This window comes from Coloeus monedula, assembly GCF_965178545.1.
Source record: "Coloeus monedula genome assembly, chromosome: 7".
Taxonomy (NCBI): domain Eukaryota; kingdom Metazoa; phylum Chordata; class Aves; order Passeriformes; family Corvidae; genus Coloeus; species Coloeus monedula.
In genome coordinates, this window is record NC_138787.1 from 26217629 (window position 1) to 26236167 (window position 18539).

The following is an 18539-nucleotide window of genomic DNA, read 5'->3' on the forward strand; positions in this document are numbered from 1 at the left end:
GGCCGCAGCGCCCCGAGGCACCTGCCCCGCTCCCCTCCGCCCGCCGACTCGCGCCGCTCCCTCCGCGCCGGCCTCGGCGCCGCCTGTCACCGTCCCCGCCGTGCCCCGGCGCGGGCAGGCCCCGGGCCCCTTCCCCCCCTCCCCCGGGGGGGGGTGGGCTCCGCTCCGGAATCCTGGCCGGTCCCTCCGCGCCGCCCGCCCAGCCGGGGCTGCGCCCGCCGCCGCCGGGCAGCGCGGGGGGTCCCCGGCGGCCGCCCGGCCTCCGCCGTGACACAGGTCGGTGCGTGGGAACCCCGGGGCGGGTTTGCCCGGGCGTCTTGGGGGGCCTTGGGGCGGCCCCGGCGTCTCGGAGGTGCCCGGGCTGGGGGTAGCACGAACCCGGCCCGGTGCAGGTGGAGCTGCGCGGTGGTGTAGTTGTTTGCGGTGCCGGGAGACACACGTTAATGTTACTTGTATTGCCGCTGCAGTGTCTTAAGTGTTCTACGTGCCTTACGAGTATTTTTCTATGTCACCCTGAATTTTCCCGTGATTGCTCGCTGATGCTGTGGTTTGTCGTCTTTGAATTGCTCTGCAGTGGTAGTGCTGTGAATTGGGTATGTAGGTCAGATTCTGCGAGATGTTTTTGTCAGGGGAAAAAGTGAACGTCGGATTATTTATTCCCGTGTCGCTTTTGAAGTGCATTGCAGCACTCGCAAGGTTGGGGTTTTTGTTGTTGTTGTTTTGGGGTTTTTTTCCCCCCTTGGTTTCTCTTGCTTCATAAATCTGGTTTTAGTTTTTGGCTGTGGCATTTCTGAAGATCAAAGCGCTAAATTAGCTGAGCACTTCTAAGCTGTGTTGTATCATGAAGTGTCCTCTAAGAAGGTGGTAAAAGATAATAGAATTCTGCCTTGAAATAAGGGGGATTTCTAGTCCGTGCAGAAAATGTCTCTTAACTATAACGTTTCTTTAAACAATGCAGCACGTTGCAGAGCGTTAGAGGCCTTCGGAATTGCATTGCTGTGTGTATGGCAGAGACATATTAGCAGAGTGAACGTCTATAGGCTTGTCTTGTACAACATCCTTGGCTTCTCTCGTGGCAAAGCACTTACTAATGGAAAACCCTAGAAAGTGTTCTTTCTTATGGAGTTCCCTGTGGATATTTTTAAGGGGAGGGACATTGGTGAGCTAGTATTAATGCCACACTGAAAAACCTTAGAATAAATTTTTTTCATTGCTATTTTTTCCTGCTTTCACCTATACCTTTCCTTACAGTGACTGTGTAATTAACTGGTTTCCTTAGAAATCTGTTTAAAAACCAAAACTTGCTATAATTGCTGTTTTCTTTACACTGTGTTCTATTACGACTGCCACCAATATATATTGAACCCAGATTTGATTCAGGTAGTGAAGCTGTATATAGTTAATTTTTTTCCCCAGGGCTTTTTTGTATGTTGATAAAGCAGAATAGGAAGATAACGTTTGTCAGATTGACTCATTGCTTGAGAAGAAAAATCTGTGTAGAGTTTGGTTTGATGAGCTCTGTGTTGGTGTTTGAACAGGTGGTTTACCTGGCACTTATAGAAGACTAAGGTGAAGAAAACAGATGCTTTTGCATTGCTTACCTTGGCTTGCTGAGATTTCTAAATAGTCAGAGGAACCTTTTTTTTTCAAGATAGCTTGGTAATCTTAGGAGTTTTTATAGTAAATGTTAGTAGGTAGAGAGCTGTGACAGAATTTATTAATGTGGTAAAATGAGCATTATGTTGTTTAGTATCAGTAGTCAAGCTTTTTTGTTTTGTTTTTGCTTTGTGTTGATAAAACTAATTTATGGTAAAAATGAATAACCTTTCGATTTTGGTCATAGATGTGTCAGTGGTTCTTTGCTATGATTGTTGGGAGAGCTAGTCAGTGCCAGGCTTGTGGAATTAAAGCCTAGTGATGCTAAATGCAGGAGAAATTGTTTTATTATAAAGTTGTCTCTGGAGAAAAAAGGCAAATTGGTCAAGCTCTAAATTTAGGCCACAGTTACAGTTTTTACTTCACATTTTTTCCTGATCATTTCCTAAAAGAAGTTGTTCATATTTGGGTACAAATCAGAATTACTGCTTTTTAAAACCTTGTCATTAATAATAAGTATTTATGTAGAACTATGGAGAAAAAAGCTTTGCAATCTTGGTAATCTTAAGTTTTGTATTTTTTTCTGTCCTCTTTACCGCAGGCTGACTTTTTACTTCAGCAAACTAAACCAAAAGTAATGAGTTACATATAATCTGGTTTTGTGACAAGTTGTTCGGTGGCTCTCTAACTGGGCATCCTCTAAGCTTAAAAGCAATGTTTTCTTGTAAAATGCAGCCTGAGTATGATAATGGACTGATTTCCTTCATTTGTTCCTCCTCTTCTTCAATGCACAGCTGAGGGTGTTCTGATCTATGGAGAGGTACCCATTTAGTCTGGAGTAATGAATGTATTTTCTAGTAATAACTTCTTAGATGTTTCATACTACTAACATTATCCTTTATTTAGACTATTGGGAGAAAAAGAAATGAATGATGAAAATTTGACTGATTGATGTAGTTAAATATATCTTAAATACATTTGCAGAAAATGTCATGTGTTTTCATATGCATGACAAGCTAATGTAAATATGTATATTACCTAGTGACTCTAGGTTTATCTAATTAGCAAGCTATTAGGTTTGCTGTCCTGAAAGTTTAATTTCTAAATGTAAGCTTTTAAGATTCTGAAGTAGAACTGACACAGTATTAAATTAAAAAAAAATAAATCTGTGAATTCAATTGAACACACTGATTTTTCTGTGGGAAGAAAGAAAAATCTCTTTAGGGATAAATACTACTTTTGCTATTTTAATATTTTGGTATTTTGTAGTGCTAAGGTCAAAATAGATCCTGCATGCTATAATTGCACAAAGCTTGCAGAATAACATTGGACACATGGGAACATGTTAGTTGTTATTCATTAGTTGTGTTAGTTGTGATTCATTTCTCACTTCTAGTTCTTGACATGACATCTTGATTTAATAACATGACAAATGCAGTTTATGGCTGTATGTAAACCCATTTTCTTAGACTAAACATGCTTATTTGCAGGTTTTTCTGGGATGTTTTAATATATTCACCTTAAATGTAATCTTTTAGAAGCTGCAGGAAGATTGGTGACAATAAGAAAAGGAAAGATGGAGTTCTGTATTGTGATATTGCAGGGATTTCCCTGGGAAATGGGAACTATTGCTCTAGAGATACTTGACCCACAAATACACGTGGCACAGTTTAGCGCCCAGCTTGATGAGGTTATTTGAGGTTGGACTTACTTGAGCGAGGCCGAAGCAGAAGTATCTGCACTGTCCTTTAAAAACCGGGAGCTGGGAATTGGTAATGCAGGGAGGCCTGTAGAGACATGTCTTTGGCCCATCTGTTTGTGAAGTCTTACTTAGGTGTATTTCTGTATCTCAAATTATTGCATATTTTTTAAGATATACCAGCAAACTTTAACTCAGTTTTTCATGTGAAAGGAAAACAATTTTCTTTAGGCTAAAGTATTTTTTCTTTGCTGTAACTTTGTTTCCAGCCATTTTTTTCTTTGCATCCTTCACAATATCTTTCTCACTGGCTTCTCTTTCTGTATTTCCATTTATCATTTGTCCATTTTTGTGGATTATCTGCAGCAGTAAAAGATGCTGCTTTTGTTTTCCTGCGGTGATTTGTGCCAAGTACACTAGCAATCTGGCAACAGCAATGTAATAAAATTCATGTGCTTCAGATGTTTATATTGGAAAGACTGTACTTTTGAAGCTCAGGTATGATAACACTGATGAACATTTCTCATTTGGATGAAGGAAGAAATGATGGATGTGTAAGAAGGGAAGGGATTTCATGAGGTCAGCCCCCACCAGAGGCAGAAGGAAATATGCTGAAATCATGTGTGACAGACATTTGTCTGATCTTCTCTTAAAAAACTCAGAAGAGGGGAATACCACACCTCTTCACTGGTCTATTTATAGCTAGTACATGACTATTATTGTTGTAAGGAGACTTCTCTTAACATTTAACTTAACTCTGTCTTGGTGCTAGTTAAGCCACTTAGTTCTCATCCAACTCATATTACTCATGCAGGATAATGATTTCTGTGCTCTTTTCACCAAGTGTTTGCATATCTGAAGACTTCCTCTGTCTCCTTTTATTTCAGACTTTACTGAACTGTGCAAACAGTTTTTGTTGTTCACTCTTACTGTGCTCTGTGTGATCTGTCTGTATCTTTTTCAGAGTTCTACAGACAGTTTTTGAGCAACAGAGTAATTAAGTTACTCTGTAAGTAGCAGAAGTAACATGACGGCCTTATTAAAATGTCATTCTAGGGTGTGTGCATGCAGGTACGGCTGGGTTTTGTTTTTGTTTTGTTGTTGGGGCTTTTTTTTTTTTTCTTGCCAACACCATCAGGTTCTTGACTCCTGCATTTGCTAACACAGGAGCTCGTACTAGTGTTTGTTGTATTAGTTATCTGTTTCTTCATATATATGTATTAGAGTTACCTTTCCAAGGAATATAACCTTATACTGTATTGAATTCAATATTTGTTTTAGGTTAGTTTTCTTCTATTAAGCATTTTTAGACTTAGCAGAGTATGCACTTGCTGCTCTTCCGTATCTCTTTACCAGCACATGCAATCCCAGTGGCTTTTGAACATAAGCCTGCTCTATAACAGGAAATTTGATTGAGGACAAGTTCTCCTAGGGTTAGACACAGCTTCTGTTGGCAAAAACGTGTCCTTACTGGTCTGTTTTATGCATGTGCTGCCTTTTGAAGTAAATCATATTGCTGAGGTAACTTCTGTCAGCGTAACTGTACCTGAACAAGCCTTTTGCCATTTTGAGATGTCTTATGGTCCAGTGATGTAGCAGAAGAAATTTTTATCCTATAAGCATACTTTATTGGAAGAATTGCAGAGTCAGCTATGAAACAGATGTGTTCAGCATGTTCCCTGGTTTCACTCCATTTTATCTGACTTATGTAAATGATTTTATCCATAATTCTTGAGGCTAGATCACACAGGGGACAAATTTTGCAATTCTTTCAGCAGTGCGTTCTTCACAAAAAATTAAACGGACACCAATAATGAGTATTAATGAAGACCTTTTCTAGTTTCTTGCAGGAAGAAGTATTCAAGGAGTCAGTGTTAAATACCTCTTACTTCTCCTTAAAATTATTTAAAAATAATTTAGGCAGGAGGTCTGTAAATGCTAACAGTTTAAATGCCATGTTACCAGACGTAACTATAGTCTCATCTTTGAACAAACATTGGAAAACTGGAAAAATCTAGATCAAGCTGTTTAAATTTATAAAAATAAAAAAAAGAGAACAGAGGGCTAAAATACTGACACAAGCAGAAATTAAACTTCTAAAGGAAAATCTCAATAAAATACAGCATTCTATTGAGGAACATGAGAATTGCCACCCTAAATATTTTATTAATGCAGTGGCTGAAAACTGGGAAAGTTCAACCTGTATTTAATTGTTCTTTTGTTACACTGACTGTGTGTGTTTTCAGCATAAGACTTTTTTTTAAAAATAAAAACCAATTTGAATAGCAAACCTCCATGGGAATTTTGTTTTATTTTTTCCATAATGGCTTGATGATAACTGTCTTGGTATACGGCTGGGTTTAGAAAAGTGTTTTTTCCACTGCTGGTAGCAGTAAGCACAGTAACTTCAGGCAGGGGTGAGGTGGCTAATGTAATGACTTCTTAAGGACTGACTTAACCAATGCCTTGCTACCGCAAGTTCCTTTATGGAATAGCTGTTATGCTTCTGTGTCTGTGATACCGGCACTATCATGAATACTGAATGAGACTTTCAAAAGAAGCTACTGGTGAACTGTCTGGCAAGTTTTAGATAAAATCTTAATCCGTGATGGAATCAAAGAAAAGATAATCCAGTATTCTTCCCTCAATGATGAGCATGAATGAATGCTTATGGAAGAGTGAGAACAGTGTAACCATACTAAGCTTGAATATTCTTTCAATCCCTAATTATTTTTAGTAAAGGCTGATTCTAAATCTGGTGTAGTTTTTGTGTAGCTAGTAATGTTAGGATTTTTTTTCTCAGACTTTTTTTGCGTGCAGCTAAATAAATGTCTGGCATCCAAATATCCTTTTGTAAGAAATTCTGTAGGTACGTCAGTGGTTCTAGTTAAAACTACTCTTTTTTAAAAACTTCTTAAACAGTTGTACTGAGTTCCTTTGGTACCACCTTTCTTTTGGAGGAGAGTGGACATTCTCTGTCTATTATAACAATACATCTCTCTGTTCCTTGTACAGTTTTGTAGCCCTTTGTCACTTTCTCCCCACACCCAAATGTTGTTGAAACCGGAGTCCTAACTTGCCTATTTCTTTTCCCCTGTAGAACCCATTCTATGCCTTTGATTATACCTTTTCCTAGTTTGCTACATCTTCTGGAAGTGAAGGTCTCAGGAATGCTAATGGTGTTAAAGATGTGAAGACAGTGATCTGTTTTGCACTTTCTGTTCATAATTCCTAACGCTGGCTTTATTTCTCAGTGTTGGCAGTATTCAGTGCAAAGCCCACTGGTTTCTTACATGCCAAGTTGGACCTATTGCTCTCCTTCCTCCTCTCCACCCAACTTGCATCACTTTCATTCATCAATGCTGGTAATTACCTGCTTTATTGCTCAGTCCTCTCTCTGATAAAGACCACCACCTCTACTGTAGTCAGTCCTCTCCTTGCTCTCCCAAATAATAGGCATTTCAGAAAGCTCCTGTTTCTTGGATAATTTAGAATATGTTGAACAACACACACTGTTCTGGAGGCCCACTGGTATCCTCTTCCTTCCTTGTGAAAACAACTGTTTGTCCTATGTCTTCTATACTTCAACCAATTTATTCATGCAAGGGTAGACATTCTTTCTTATTCTGTGACTTCAAGAAGGCTTTTGGTGAGACTTCTCCAGCACCATAAATCCAAGTAGACCATGGTACTGAGTGAAATCAATTCTTTATACGTGTACACATAGTGCACCAAGATTTGAAAGTGAGGATCTCTTTTTGGAACAGCCATATCTGCTCTTCCCTGCTCTATCACAATTATGCATATACATGTTATTGTAGTTTATTTGTTATATGTCACACTTAATATTGTGTAATTTCCTGAAATCCCTGCATTATGCATGTCATCTTTTAGAGAATCTTTTTCAATGATCCAGATCTGTGCAGTGGCTAAGAGGGTTGATTCCAGCATGAGTTCTTGCTCCTTTCTTTGTGTTGGCATTGATACTGTAGAAATGTAAGGCTAGTTAGATAGGCTGATTATTAATTAAAACGTAAAATAACTGTTTTCAGCTGGATCATCTGTTGGCTCCAGATCTCCTGCTGGTCATTAAAGTTCAGCTGGACAGTAGCAGTTGCTGTAGACTAGCAGGACTAGTCTCTTGACACAAGTGCAACCTTAGCAGTGGACCAATTGTCTTAAAGGTGATGGTTAGAAGTGGGCACAAACATAGTAATCCTTTCTCTGGAACTTCTGAGTCTGTAGTTAGTTCACCTTATTATCTGTGTTTATGAGGATTCTTATATTTTTATCACTTGAGGTAAAAGTGTAATAATAAAGCGTCATAGATCTCATTGTAATGTGGTACCCACTGCTAAGGGCTGTGCTAGGGCAGGTTCAAGAAGGAAACATGACAATACGTTGTCTTTGTGTCTTTGCATTTGGTTCTGGAGTGTTTTGACAAACCTAGGTTTCTATTTTTACATTTTGGTTTAAATGTTAATATGAGGGTTTGAGTTGAATTATGATTTTTTTCTGATTCACAGGGAGCTAAAGATTATTATTAAAAGTGTAAAGTGATGAGTTTGTGCACTTGGTAGTTTAGCAATGTCTTAATGTGTTGGCCTCTGTGAGTCATCTAGTTTAAAACACAGTGCCTGTTGCATATGGGTAAAAGCTTACAGATTTGTCCATTTAGACCTGCTCATTGAGACTTGCTCGCTACAAAAATGCTGCACAATCGTGTGAAAGAATATTTGGATTTTGCGTAGTATGTGTTACCTATGCATGTGCACAAGGTTTTCTCAGTTTCCATTAATGTATATTAATTACACACTTACCTGTCTTCTTGGTGGTATTACTGAGCTCTGTACAGTTCCAAGTGTGACAGGTCTGAGTCTGTCCATATCTGGGGCTCCCTGGTTCAATTCATAGCTATTTGTTGTTGCATGTTTTATTCTTGAATTAGAGATGGATTCAGGAGTGCTTTTTCTATGCTGTGTTGGAAATCTGTATGGCTCTTGAATGTCTTATCTACTTAAATATTCCATGTTAGTGAATTATGAGATTTTTTTTTTTCCATTTTATGCTTGTTTTGAGGATAGAAAAAATGAGCTGACTGAATGTATAAAGCTAATTTGAATTATGATGAGAAGAGCAGGTGGGGTACTTAATGAGGAATAATTGAGTGTGAGCCAGGAAATGCATTTTAGGCAGAAGCTCCAGGTGCTGGTGCGTCACTGGAGTAGGAAAACATTACAGCAAGGCAGCAGAAGATGAGAAAATTCATATTTATATTACTGTACTCTGGATTTCCTCAGTGTATCACTGCCTTGAGTAGTGTGCAGGAAGAACTGTGCTTTGAGGAACAACTGTGCTTTGAGGAATGAGTAAGATAGTATATAACAAAGACTGTTCACTGAGGAGGATTTCTCCTTTATTTCTTGCAAAATTTGGAAGATGGAGAGTAATTGAGACTGAGATGTCTTCATGGTGAAGACACAAAAATGTTCTTGGAGACTTAGATTCTGTTCTTACTGATGTCACAGCAAAATGCCAGGTGGGTCATATTAATCAGAAAGGCTCATATGTATCCTTGTGTTAATTTTTTTTGGTACTTGATTTGAAATAGTGGTGATGTGATTTGCAGCCATGATTAAAACTCACAACTGCTGCAACTTTGAAATAGTTGAGTTTTGCTCTGAGTGGAAGATTCTGTCAAATAAGATTGTTATACTGAAGAAAAACAAAGCTTTGCAGTTTCAGTACCTGAAGATAGATATTAAAACTAAGTGTAGAAATGGAGAGTGGGTTTATTAATCTGGCTTGTTTCCCAAAATGCTTCTATTTCAACCCATCGCAGTCACAAAACTGGAAGGTTAACTGAAAAGGATAGAACTAGTTACTGGAGGTGCTTTCTTCTGTATGTCCTCAAAAGCTATATCTGGCTGGTGATTCGTACGTCATCGCTCTTGTACATTAGTTGAAATTCTCCAGTTGTTTGCAATACTCAGTTCTACTGGAAGACTGCAGTTTTTTTCTAATGTACTTTATTTTTGCTCATAGAATATTGTTGATAGAAGTAGTTTGTAACGGGTTTACTCTTAAAATTCATTTATTTGTCGCTGGTTGTGGCACAGTCTTCCATTCTTAGAGTAGTGAAGGTTGGTGGAATCATCAATACTGGTAGTACTGGTAGGATTAAGTTTGTGTACTGTGTACAGTTAGTTCTTTGGCTGAACTGGTGATCTCGAATGCTGTCACAAGGATGAGAACTAAACTATATTCTTTTAGGATATATGCTCTGAACTGTCTCACAAGGATGAGAACTAAACTATATTCTTTTAGGATATATGCTCTGAACTGTCTGTTGGACAAAACCCCCTCCAAACAGTTACCTTCCTATAGGATCTTGGATAGAGGACATGCAGATTTGTGAGGATTTGTAGTGAGGAATGGTTTTTGTTGTAACACCTTTAGCCCTTCCCAAATATTTGGACTTGTTAGTTTTAAGTTTGGTAAAAGCTAACACTGATGCTGCTCATGGCAGCTTCTGCGCAAGGGCTCCAAATGGTGGCAAGAAGTGCTGAGCTGAGAGCACCACTTGATATTTTTGGAAGGAGACACAGAAGCACCTGAATCTGATTATGACACTCACTGTAGTGCATGTTTCATGGCATTCTGGAGTCTAAAAATTTCATACATGTGTTTTGTTTGAGACACCTTCTATACAGCTACTCAGTTCACATAAGATAGTAAATTAGGATAAAGTTACAAACATCACTGAAGTGTTTTACTGTGTGTGTTTGTGGACACTCTAATGTTATCGTAATTATTGAGTTAGCTTTAAACACTTTTATGATGTGAATAGCACTAAGCAGTTTGTTTAGCATATAGCCCAGCTTGTGGTAAGGAACGTGATCTTCGTGTTGTGGTGCTCTGAGGCTTTCCACCCTGATGCTGCTGATAAATTTCCAAGATGTCACAGTGCTCTGGAGGCAGTGATGTGGTTATTTGTAGCCCAGTTAACTGTGTCTCTTACTTTTTATGGGACATACCTTTGTGAGAAAATCTGGTCCTGGATAAGCAAGGAGGACGGGCAGTCAATTTGCAGCCAGCCAGTATGTTCTGTTGCAAAATTGGCAGTGGTAACGTATTTCGCAAGGTGTCACTGTGGTGCCTGTCTGCAAGTTTCAGCTGCTGTGACCCTTCCTCAATTTAAAATTTTTAAATTTAAAAATCGTGAATCTTGAGAAAGCATAATGACTTTCAAGAAAGATTTGCTTGATGTATCAGCAAAGTAATTTTTCAGTTAAGTTGAGAAATGAGTTGTCAAGTGCTTTGGCTGCTGCAGAGGCAGTGACATACAGGAAATAGACAAGTTCTGTAAAACTCGAATTAGGTGAGGAAAGTGATCTTGTTGAGGAAAGTAGATGTCTTTCTGTTTGAGGCCAATTACAGTCTTATCTTTTTTGTGTACTTGAAATGCAGTGGGCCTATGAAGGGTTAGCTAATAGCGGCTCTTGATACTGCTTGGAAAGAAGAGGTTCATTCAAAGCAGGAAACTTGCATTTAAGTGTCTTGAAACTCTCTATGCTTATCTCTCCCTATCAACTGTAAAGGAAGTGTAGAGAGATTAGCTTTCCTAGACTACGGTTACTCTTTGTGAATATTGCTGTAAGTGTTAAGATATTTATCTCAAAAGCCTAATTTTGCTATTAACTCATCTTGAACTGCTGCTTTGCATTTTTATGAGAACAAGCCTTAAAATCTCTGGCTTTACATTCTCCATCCTTCCAGCACATTGTAAGTTTTTCAAGTCAAGATCATGGTTCATCAAGATGATATATGTTACATGACTCTGTCAAATTATAGTTTATAGAACAGCAGGAACTAAAGATTTAATCTGAATGAAGTTTTGCTATTGTCACTGGGCATGCTGCATCTTTCAATTAATTCTGAAATCTCATTCTCAAGGTAATTTGAGTGAGAGCTGCTTTTAGGGTGCTAGAACTGACCATACTGATTTTCAAGGTTTTATTCTTCCTGGAACTGGGAAGGCACCATCCATAAATGTTGTTCTTTATGCAAGTCTGGTCTGTTTTATTGGTTTGGGGGTTTTTGTTACTTTTTTGTTTGTCTGTATATTAAATTGGACTCTGGAAGGAGTACAGCTAGTAACCTTTCTTTTCATAAAATAAACAAATACTGAATCACGTCTGTAGCTGTTTAGGTGAGGTAAGTCTGCATGTTCCTGTGGGCTCAGTGAGACATTAATTCACTTTCTTTTGCCTGCCAGGAAGATTTTAAAAGTCTTCAGGGTAAGAAATCTCAAGTCTGCACATCATAGAGATACCTGATACCTCTGTAGCAGCCACAAAGATTCTGCTGCCTCAGCCATCCCACACTTGCCATCTGCACAGAGCACTGTGCCTGTAGGTTGTGTACAGAAGCAAGATGGCTTCTGCATACACTGCATTTTTATGCACACAAGGATTCCACTATGACTCTTTAATGCTGTATTGCACTTACATTAGATAGTTACACATTGTGATTTAATAATTCTTCTCAATTGTTTGTTGCTGAGACCGTCCAATCTTGTAGCTGCAACTTTTTTTCCAATTTCCTAAAAGCTTGTCTTTATGTTAAAATGCATTCAATGCAAAAACATTACTGAGTGAATGTAATAAACCACAATATTTAAACTTGCATGAGATACAGCTTCTAATTGGGAGTGGTGCCCTCCTGGTTACAGGAAGGATAGAAGTTCAGAAGGCAGTCCTGTCAGTTTTAGCACCATAAATGCAGTTCATCTCATTTTAAAAGTGTTTAGTGTTATTTTTAATTAATAACAAATGGAGAGTAATCACAATAAATTATTATATGTATTTAAAACACTTAATGGTATTTAAATACATTTTGCTGGACTGCAACTGTTTCCAAACATGATTCAGGTAATTTCCTTAAGCCATAACTTGTCTATCTCATTCTGCCTGCCTGATCATTGTCAGTCTCCAGGGGCCTGCAGTGGGAATCGTGTTCATTGGTGTTTTCTGCTAAGTAGGAATATGGATCTCTTTTTTTTTAATCTATCAGCTGAATTTCCTGTTATTTAATTGAGGTTTTAAAGCAAATAACTTGAATATCATGTGATACTTAACCAAATATGTTGAAAAAAACCTAAGTAGGGTAATTGCTGCAGTTAGTTCTGTTAACTAATCTGTAATTATTTCAAGAAGACATATTTTGCTTGTCAGTAGTAATAAACCTTGAAATTGAGGCATTTGCTGTGTTTTGCATTTATTACTGTGGTGGAAACCAAGCTAAGTATTGCAGTATTTTATTATCGATTGCTGTGATAAGAACAATTGGCAGCTTTTGGACCCTTTCCTTTATCATTCTCAGTTATTTATACAATATTTACAATCTGCTAGAATCTTCTTGTTTTCCAGGCATTTCCAAATACTTGCAAGAATGATCCAGAAAACAGACCCACTGCTTTTGTGAAGAGTGTTAGACTTAAAAATTCCTGGATCACGAATTTTAAATGTTTGATTTGGAGCATATTACATACTGCATTTATCTCTTTGTTCTTGTTGGTGCTGAAATTTCTATTCCAGTAACACTATGGTGTGGTTTGCACTTAACCTCTTGATTTTTTTCTCAAAACTAGAACAAAAAATGGATGCTGGCTATTTCTTTCTGGTTTTTTATCACCACTTGCTCTTTCACTATCTTAATTCAGTAAATACTTCTGAGGGGTTTTTTACCCCTTAATATATTTTTATTAAAATTTTTTTAAGGTGTTAACTATGAGTGAGTTGATTGCTATTATTTTATGAAGCCCATCATGCTCATAGAGGTTGGTGGCTCATGGTACTCTTTAAGGTTGTTTGGTCTCTGTAGAATATGTTAAAATAGCTTGGGGTGCTGAATAAAGTGGTTTAATTAGAAGAGAGTGAGAAAATTCAGGGCAAAGTTTGGATGTATATTGACTAAGCTACATACAATCAAAACAAGAATTAAAATACTTTTTAAAATAAATCCAAGTACTTTTGCAGGAAATAAGCCAGAAATGTTCTTTCTGTGAAAATGTATTTGATATGTTTATGTTTCTCCTGTCAAACAGTCATTCTAGTGTTGGAAGGGTTTAGTTCAGCTGTTCAGGACAGAACTGTTGAATGATGGTAACTATGGAAAAACATGTAGTGAGGTGCTGCGTGTAGCAAGGTGGGAATCGGCCTCTTCTCCCAGGCAATTAGCAGTAGGAAGAGAGGAAATGGCCTAGGGGATGTGCCTGGGGAAGTTCAGGTTGGACATCAGGAAGAACTTTTTCCTCAAAAGGGTTGTCAAGCATTGGAATGGACTGCCCAGAGAAGTGGTGGAGTCACCATCCCTGGAAATGTCCAAGAAATGGCGGGATGTGACGCCTAATGCTCTGGTTTAGTTGATGTGGTGGTGTTTAAAGGTTGATGTTCCAGAGTTGATGGTCTTGGAGGTCTTTTCCAACCTTAGTGATTCTGTGGTTCTATAAGGTAAAAATAGAGGGGAATGCTGTTTCTGTCTGATGCTACTCAAGTCCAGGACAGGACTCTGTCATTCCTGAATTACTTCCCTGGTCATGAGAGATGCTGCTCTAGATTGTCTTCCTTGCTCTGAGGTGTCAGCTGGCAGGGCTTGGTTGGTTCTGCTGTTTGCCAGTCTCTCCTAGCACAGCACAGCTCTCAGTGAATGCTCTCAGTGTGTCCTGTCCAATGCAGTTAACCTCAAAGTTGGGATAAATGAAGGGGGGAAGAAAGTGCTTCAGAATAGAAGAGGGCACATGAGAGAGAAAGAACTGAGGAGAATATTACTGCTCTGTGGCTCATGCCCTTCCTGGTATGCTATTGATAGACAGGATTTCTCCCTGCTAGCTTTCAGACCTAAAGATTCCTCGAGATGTGCAAAGAAGGCTGGAATCAAACATTGTAACAGATACTTCCTAAGAAGCATTTATCCATTCATTCCCTTGCAGTATATTTTAATTTAAAAAGGTCCCATAGTACTGTGACAGGAATAATATTTCTTTTATTTAATTCACCCAGTTAAATGTAATTTGTAATGTTCCAAATTTGACCCACTGAGTCCTACTTTTTGTTTTGTTTTGCAAATGTTACCTTAATTTAGCAATGTGTCATTGGCTTTTGATTTGGATTAGTTTAATCTTTTTCTCCCTTCTCTGCTCTCCCTGTGAATACCTTTTTTATGTATTATTACAATATGTTAAAGATCCAGGTTTTTCTAAAGCTGATCTCACATCTGATGTGTTACTGTTAGACGTTTTCTCGTTACCGTTCTTCAATTCTCTTTTTTTCTATCATTCATGATTTTGTGTTACTGCTGCTGCTTTCATATTCTTTGAAAAGGATGGCTTTTTGTCCAGTGTTCATTTGTGTGTATGTCCATATACAATCCTGTTCTTTATGTTCATTTCTATGGAGTTACCTTCTTTTAGGTGTCTTCTAATGTCTTGTAACAATACTGATTGCTATGCTTGTCACACTAGGTAGTGTCATTATTGTCATTTATGCCAACAGTTGCTTTGAGTTATGAAAATGGCTACAGAAGTTCAGATTTAGGTATTACTCTTTGTCTTGTTCACAGATACTGTGTTTATTTTTTTTTTTAATAAAAACCTTAATAAGCAGTTCTGCACATTATTTTGGTTAAAGGTTAAGTAGGTATATTTGACTAGGTGATCACTTGCGATTTTGTCAGCCTTGCTTGCTGTGATTTATAAGAGGCTGGCTGTGTGAGACCAACCATTTGGTTGTTTAAGAATAACATTTTTAGAGTAAAACCATTTTATCTGGCTCATTCTTCTTGCTATGAAATAAAATTTTATAGTCTTACTTTGTATTCTGATTGTCCATTCTACAGTCTGAAAAATCCCCTGTGAAAGCTCAGTCTTCATTTTTACTTGGCTCTTTTTGCATCATCTATTATAGACAAGTGTCTCTGAATAGCAATGCGAGCAGATACTGTTTTCATGTTGTTTTGGTTTAACTTGCTCATGTCTAATACAGTGTAAATCTGACTTAATCTTTACCTGGGATTGAAATAATTACAGTGCATCTTTCTTATTGTGTGTTCACATAATGTCATTTTGCTTTGGTATAAGGGTTGGAAACCATTTATCCTTGCACTCATTTATTTTAGTGAAACTTTAGTGGAGGGAATTTATGTCCTTGAGATTCTTGCCCCCCACTACTGAAACAGGCTTGGGCTCTGAAGATGTAAAGCACCTTTCTATGTAGGTAAAGTGTTACTATGTTAGTCTGAATTCCTTACAAAATCAGGCTAAGCTAGGTTGCTTGCTTCACTGGGGTTTTTTTGTTCTTGATTTAGTAACTCAGAGGCACTGTGTTGTGGTTATTATAGAAATGTGTGTGAATGGGCAATTAGCTCAGAGTGTCTGAAGCAGCTACATTGTCTGCATGACTTACTTGTCCTCAGGCTTTGTTTCATTTGCATTGAGAAAGCCACTGAAGAAAGAAGATATCCAGGTGATTCTTGGAAATTGTTTTTAGCTTTCTCAGATTCTGAAAGACTTCCAGACTATGGAAGGTGGCTGGTGAGAAGTGAATCATGAATATGAATCAGCATCTCTCCACCCTTATATCCAAAATTCTGTTGCTAGGATATTCTTCTTTGATGATGTGATAAGAGTAGCAAACACCTTTTTGAAATTCACTCTGGCATCCCTTCTTTAATTATATTCAAATTCAGGCTGCTTGTGTCTCTCTGCAAGACCTTGACATAATTTTATTCTACCTTTGCATCTGCTCTTTGTGTTTTGCAGCCTTTGCTTCTCCTGAGTCTTTCTCCGAGTTTCAATTTCTTATTTCGCTTCCTTTTTTTTTGTCTTGGATTGTAACCTACTCTTGTGTGTGCGCTGTACTGATGCTACTTTGCAACCAGGGATTAGGGTATGCTTTTTTACCTTTCTACTGAATGTATATATGCTTGTTTAAAAAATGTTGATTTTTGTTAGCTTGCTTTTACTCACTCTCCACAACCACCGTGTTGTTATAGCCCATTGTGAAAATGATCAGTTAAAAACAGAAGTCTTTTTTCACTTCCCAAGGTGAATTCATAAAGGTCTTCATGAAATTGGGTCAGAATCATGTTTGTAATTGAAATTTTAATGTTGCTAGCTTATTTTTAAAGTAACACTAAATGCTAACACAGAGGTTGTTAAGGTGACTGATTATACTTCATGTTTGAACAGAGAATTTTGGTTAAAAGGAGCGATAAAGTAAGAAACATAAGTTACTCAGACAAATTTAATTTTCTTAAGTTGGCTTTTTTTCTTTTAAGGAATAAGAAGGAACTGGAGGGGGAAATAAATGGATGCTAGCTTATTATCTTATGTTCTATGTCACAGATTAATACTAAAGAATGAGTTCTTGTAGCTGGAGGAACTTGGAGGAGAAGTTTCCTAAGATGTTTGTTCTTCAGCCCTGTGTGAGCCCTTAAGCTCAAATATTTTCAGCTTCCAAGTTTTGGGGTTTTTTTCAGCTAGGTTGAGGAAGAACGTGAGGGGTGTTTTTGTGCGGAGATGTAAGTTGGTTTTACTTTCTTCAGGTGTGGTAGAAGATTTAAAATGCCTCACAGAACTATTGTATTTCTTTGAAATGCTTACAAAGAAATACTACAGCAGTACGTCATCCAAAGTCATGAAATACATTGTTATGTTTTATGTATTAAGACAGCTAATTAAAACAGACATTTTATGAAAATGGCATTAGCTTTCATTTTAAGACAGTTGGATCAAATACAGAATTAAAAAGATGTTTTATAAGCACTTTAGGGAATAATTTTTTGGAAGATTCTCCAAGACAATTGCTGATACAAAAAACGTAACATAGGAAATCGTTTAATATATGTTCTTTTTTTTTGAATTCTTGGGGATGCAAAAGATGCAAAGAATCGCTCATGGGGAAAAAATGTTAGTTCTGATATTTAAGGCCATAAAGGCAATTAATCCCAGTTTAATAAGTAAATCAGACCTCCTGGCATCTTGAGTGAGAGCAAAGACCAAAGATACAGTCCTTATTTTGAGTGATATGGGCCACTATCATTCAGCAAATAAGTGAAAATTCAGCCCATTTTCCTCTCTGAAGATTAGTACAAATCCCCTGCTTTTTTGTCTTCATGAGTTTCCTTTTGTGTTACAGAGCAGCAGAACCGTTTTCTTTTTCTGTTTGCTTGTTTTGGGTTGTTTTTTTTTTTGAAACAGATTTTTCTGTCTCCTGCTGTGGTGGTATCAAGAGGCTGAAGACCCCATTAGTAGTAAAAGTTGTCTGAGGCTGTTGGCAGCCCAGGCCAGGTTTACTTTTCACACTCTTAGAGGTTTTAATACTTTACAAAGCATTAGATGGGAGTTTCTTTCCCCCAGTACTTGGAAGCTGTTTCAGGTACTGTTGTGAGGCTGTCCATAGACTTGGGAGTATGTAACTCAGAATACACATCAACTGTATTTTCAGCTTTCTTTTCGTTCTCATGTGCTCTTTTGTGTGCTCTTTAATGGAGCTGGTTTCTGATTACGTAGTGGGAGCTCTGGGTTTTCCTTAGAAGCCCAAGCTGCTCTTGGTTATTATGGAGCTTGTAATAGATGGTAGTAGGTGACTCATCTGATATATAGGTAAAAGGCAGTATCCTGCAGAGACCTTCATATGGCTCTCAAGTCCAAATTTCTTTCTGAAAAATATGCCATAAGTACTTGAAGCTTTCTAGTTCCACTGAAATGAATGCTGCTCAAAAAGACTGTTTTCATGAAATAAGGATGTAAGAGACAGTGCTGAAAACTCTTATATGCCTAATTGAAGATGCTCAGCAATCTTTTGGAAAACTGTAATTAATTTGTTGTTACCTACAAAATTGGCAGAATATTCAAGCAAGAAACCTGGCTGGTGCTGAAAGAGCTGGCCCACCTCCCCTCTGTTCTCAGCTGTGTGCTCCCACTGGTTGCCCTATGGTGGCATCAGGGGTCATTTCACACTGGTAAGAAACTAAACCATAAGAAAATAACTTTTGTTTAAAAAAGGAGAAAAAAAGGAGTCATTCTCTATTGATGTAGCTTCTTGAATGAACTTGCAGGGAAATCATCTGTTTTATCAGAGTAGGGTAGATCTTTTGTCTCTTGAGTCAGAAGGAAGGATGGTCCACTGCAGCCAACAAACAGGAGGACGGACACCGGCCCTCCTTACTTCTTTACAGTGAC

General features: G+C 38.0%; 1 protein-coding gene across 2 annotated transcripts in view; it reads left to right on the plus strand.

Moving 5' to 3' along the window:
- Positions 1-18539, plus strand: part of MAP3K2 (mitogen-activated protein kinase kinase kinase 2) — a 52646-nt gene continuing 34107 nt past the window's right edge. For both annotated transcript variants that reach the window (XM_082285171.1, XM_082285172.1), the window contains exon 1: positions 1-276. The gene's annotated coding sequence lies outside the window, so the exon portion shown is untranslated. The remainder of the gene's footprint in view (positions 277-18539) is intronic.